Source organism: Pseudophryne corroboree, chromosome 1 (genome assembly GCF_028390025.1).
Source record: "Pseudophryne corroboree isolate aPseCor3 chromosome 1, aPseCor3.hap2, whole genome shotgun sequence".
In the NCBI taxonomy this organism is placed as follows: Eukaryota; Metazoa; Chordata; class Amphibia; order Anura; family Myobatrachidae; genus Pseudophryne; species Pseudophryne corroboree.
In genome coordinates, this window is record NC_086444.1 from 360399971 (window position 1) to 360405210 (window position 5240).

Below are 5240 nucleotides of genomic sequence, written 5' to 3' on the forward strand. Positions count from 1 at the left end.
AAAACCTAACTAAACTTTTATTCTAAGCAGCTCAGGAGAGCCACCTAGATTGCACCCTTCTCGGCCGGGCACAAAAATCTAACTGAGGCTTGGAGGAGGGTCATAGGGGGAGGAGCCAGTGCACACCACCTGATCCTAAAGCTTTACTTTTTGTGCCCTGTCTCCTGCGGAGCCGCTATTCCCCATGGTCCTTTCAGGAACCCCAGCATCCACTAGGACGATAGAGAAAAGGGGTCTTTCATGGTTTACTTAACCTGAATGCAATTTGGTTCAGGGAACAATTAAACTACTTGGTATACCAGTTACAAAGGGTTGGTGCCAGAATACTGGCGGTCAGGAGACCAACGCCGGAATCCCAACTGAGAACGCAGCAAGTCCCCTTGCGGTATCGCTGCACACACCACGCATCAGGCACGGTGGCGTGCTTCGCTAACCACACTCTTATTCCCCCTTGGGTGGTGGCATGGACCACCACGAGTGGTAATACGGGGCGGCAGTAGGGATTCCAATTACATACCAGCTGAGGACTAATGGTGCCCATAAAGTTATGCGATCCCCCGCAACATCGCACCAGCAGTTCAGGTGCGACAAAATCACACCTGAACTGACAAAGTGATTACCATGCAATAGATCACATGGTAATCACGTGATGGGTGGGTGCAAATATTAAGTGCAGCACTTACTATCATGAGACGCGAGATTAGACCAGCATGCCCGTGCGTCGCATGGTACCTTAAACGTGCATACAATCCTTCGATTTCTCTCACAGATGCAGTTGAAAACAGGATTTTAATACCTACCGGTAAATATTTTTCTCCTAGTCTGTAAAGGATGCTGGGGTCCACTTCAGTACCATGGGGTATAGACTGTTCCGCAGGAGCCATGGGAACGTTAAGACTTTTTCAGAGTGTGAACTGGCTCCTCCGTAAATGCTCCTCCTCCAGAACACAGTATAGGAACTGTGCCCAGGGAGACAGACATTTAGAGAAAACGATTTACTTTTAATTTAACGGTGAAATTCATACCAGCTCACACCTCAACCATGCTGCACAACATGGCATTCAACATAACACATGCCAACAGGCATGAACAATTTACAGCAACATGCTGAAAAAATGACCGTAACAACACTTGTGTAACTACAAACTAGTGATGAGCGGGTTCGGTTTCTCGGAATCCAAACCCCCCCCCGAACTTCACCCATTTTACACGGTTCCAAGGCAAACTTGGATCCTCCCGCCTTGCTCGGTTAACCAGAGCACGCCCGAACGTCATCATCCCGCTGTCGGATTCTCGCGAGATTCGTATTCTATATAAAGGAGCCGCGCGTGGCCGCCATTTTCACTCGTGCATTGGAGATGATACGGAGAGGACGTGCAGCGTCCTCTCAGTTTCTGTGTTCAGTGTGCTGCAAATATCTGTGCTCGGTGTGCTGAAAATATCTACATTCTCTGCCTGAAAAACGCTCCATATCTGTGATGCATTGTAGTATAGGAGGACAGTGCAGAATTTTGCTGACCAGTGACCACCAGTATTATATAGCAGTACGGTACAGTAGACCACTGCTCTACCTACCTCTGTGTCGTCAAGTATACTATCCATCCATACCTGTGCTGCATTTTAGTTGTGCGCAGTATTATATAGTAGGAGGACAGTGCAGAATTTTGCTGACCACCAGTATATACTATATAGCAGTATGGTACAGTAGGCCATTGCTATTGATATAGTACTAGCATATAATTCCACACATTAAAAAATGAGCAAAAATGTGGAGGGTAAAATAGGGAAAGATTAAGATACATTTCCACCTCGTGCTGAAGCTGCTGCCACTAGTCATGGCCGACACGATGAAATGCCATCAACGTCGTCTGCCAAGGCCGATGCCCAATGTCATAGTAGAGAGCATGTAAAATCAAAAAACCAAAGTTCAGTAAAATGACCCAAAAATCTAAATTAAAAGCATCTGATGAGAAGCGTAAACTTACCAATATGCCATTTACGACAGAGTGGCAAGGAACGGCTGAGGCCCTGGCCTAAGTTCATGGCTAGTGGTTCGGATTCACATGAGGATGGAAGCACTCATCCGCTCGCTAGAAAAATGAAGACTTAAGCTGGCAAAAGCACAGCAAAGAACTGTGCGTTCTTCTAAATCACAAATCCCCAAGGAGAGTCCAATTGTGTCTGTTGCGATGCCTGACCTTCCCAACACTGGACGGGAAGAGGTGGCGCCTTCCACCATTTGCACGCCCTCTGCAAGTGCTGGAAGGAGCACCTGCAGTCCAGTTCCTGATAGTCAAATTGAAGATGTCACTGTTGAATTACACCAGGATGAGGATATGGGTGTTGCTGGCGCTGAGGAGGAAATTGACAAGGAGGATTCTGATGGTGAGGTGGTTTGTTTAAGTCAGGCACCCGGGAAGACACCCGTTGTCCGTGGGACGAATATGGTCAAGCCTTGCGTTGCCTTTGTCAATCTGTAATAAGTAGGGGTAAGGATGTTAACCACCTAGGAACATCCTCCCTTATACGTCACCTGGAGCACATTCATCACAAGTCATCTACAAGTTCAAAAACTTTGGGTGACAGTGGAAGCAGTCCACTGACAACTAAAACCCTTCTTCCTCTTGTACCCAAGCTCCCTCAAACCCCACGACCAACTCCCTCAGTGTCAATTTCCTCCTTAGACAGGAACGCCAATAGTCCTGCAGGCCATGTCACTGGCAAGTCTGACGAGTCCTCTCCTGCCTGGGATTCCTCCGATGCATCCTTGAGTGTAATGCCTACTGCTGCTGGCACTGCTGTTGTTGCTGCTGGGAGTCGATCGTCATCCCAGAGGGGAAGTCGGAAGACCACTTGTATTACTTCCAGTAAGCAATTGACTGTCCAACAGTCATTTGCGAGGAAGATGAAATATCACAGCAGTCATCCTGCTGCAGAGCAGTTAACTCAGGCCTTGGCAGCCTGGGTGGTGTTCAACGTGTGTCTGGTATCCACCTTTAATTCACAGGGAATTAGAAAATGTATTGAGTTAGTGTGTCCCCAGTACCAAATACCATCTAGGTTCCACTTATCTAGGCAGGTGATTCAGAGAATGTAACCAGTAGACAGGGGGCGATCGGGCACAGGTTTAGATTCCATACAATATTTTAGAAAAATAGCAGAGAAAAGACCAAAATTGGACAGTGTATTGCCCTAAATGGGGAGATAACAATATATGTTATCAGTAATATACAGTCCTGGTTGGTGGTGCACCCAGAGCCAGAAGTGTGTAAACTATGCAATGGGAGAGGACAGAAGGCTCTTGTGTGGGCGCACTCTTAAATGAAAAACAATAGAAAAATTTTTTATTTTGGAAGTATTAAAGAGAATATTTTAAGATATAACTTTTATTAATAAAGTTAAAACAAGATGAACTTCCCACAAATCTTGAAACATAACCGGAGATTCTTGAGGAATAAAAAATGTCCTGGTCTCTTAAATCGTAAGAGTATGGAAAGGGTTGTAGACATGGAGTAGTCATACCCCCATTTCCCCTGACCAGTACAGTAATTCTGTATTAATGGAACCGGGGGTTTTTTGTCACAACACAGTTTCAAAATAATTAGGCTAAGACTAGCTGGAATGGTAATCAGTGGTCACCACTCAAGGAATTATACACCTGAGTATTAACAGCATGCCATGGCCCTATTTGCGGGCAGGAATTGTGAGCAAGAAGTAATGGTCAGTTGATATAGATATTGAAAGTAATAGAGGAAAGAGAAAGTAAAATTAGTGGTGATACTGCTGTTGGTGTGTATTGGTCACATAAGAGCGGAAATTAATTCCTGACCTACCACACCAGGTACCGGGTCACAATACCCAATACAGCTTACTCTTTCAGTTTTTCAATTTCTGTGTTTATGTGTATGTCTATCTACTCTTTAGGGGCTATAAAACCATTACTTGCCTAAGGTTATAACTTTCATACGCTTAAGACCGTCTGAGGTCGGTCATTGGGCTCAGCCCCACCTAATTGTGTATACCTCCTAATGACAGCTTAAACCTTTGCATTACTCTATCACAGATATTAACCTTATATCTTCTTAATCTGTGTTCACCAATTTTCGTGGACTCTCATTCACGATTCTCGGGATAGAGTACCACACCAGTGGAATCTCCTAAACCGGGTCTAACGTGGAAAGCAGATCCACATATTTTCACGTACTGATCTCATCCGCAATTTCCCTTTCCTATCATCTTTTCTCTCAGTTTCAATTTCCTATATAGGTGCACTCTCATTGGTGTACACATAAATCCCTACGACCATACCACGCTGTCAGTGCCCGATCTCGTCCGATCTTGGAAGCCAAACAGCGTTGGGCCAGGTTAGTATCAGGAGAGGTGACTGCCTGTGAATACCTGGTGTGGTAGGTCAGGAATTAATTTCCGCTCTTATGTGACCAATACACACCAACAGCAGTATCACCACTAATTTTACTTTCTCTTTCCTCTATTACTTTCAATATCTATATCAACTGACCATTACTTCTTGCTCACAATTCCTGCCCGCAAATAGGGCCATGGCATGCTGTTAATACTCAGGTGTATAATTCCTTGAGTGGTGACCACTGATTACCATTCCAGCTAGTCTTAGCCTAATTATTTTGAAACTGTGTTGTGACAAAAAAACCCCGGTTCCATTAATACAGAATTACTGTACTGGTCAGGGGAAATGGGGGTATGACTACTCCATGTCTACAACCCTTTCCATACTCTTACGATTTAAGAGACCAGGACATTTTTTATTCCTCAAGAATCTCCGGTTATGTTTCAAGATTTGTGGGAAGTTCATCTTGTTTTAACTTTATTAATAAAAGTTATATCTTAAAATATTCTCTTTAATACTTCCAAAATAAAATTTTTTTCTATTGTTTTTCATTTAAGAGTGCGCCCACACAAGAGCCTTCTGTCCTCTCCCATTGCATGATTCAGAGAATGTACACAGACTTCAGAAAGAGAGAGTCACCAGTGTCCTAAAAAATGCTGTTGTACCCAATGTCCACTTAACCACGGACATGTGGACAAGTGGAGCAGGGCAGACTCAGGACTATATGACTGTGACAGCCCACTGGGTAGATGTATTGCCTCCCGCAGCAAGAACAGCAGTGGCGGCACCAGTAGCAGCATCTCGCAAACGCCAACTCGTTCCTAGGCAGGCTACGCTTTGTATCACCGCTTTCCATAAGAGGTACACAGCTGAC

At 44.7% G+C, this 5240-nt stretch overlaps 1 pseudogene; it reads left to right on the forward strand.

Moving 5' to 3' along the window:
* The first annotated feature begins 4294 nt into the window (after positions 1-4294).
* On the forward strand, positions 4295-4413 carry LOC134934001 (5S ribosomal RNA; annotated as a pseudogene).
* Positions 4414-5240: the final 827 nt, after the last annotated feature.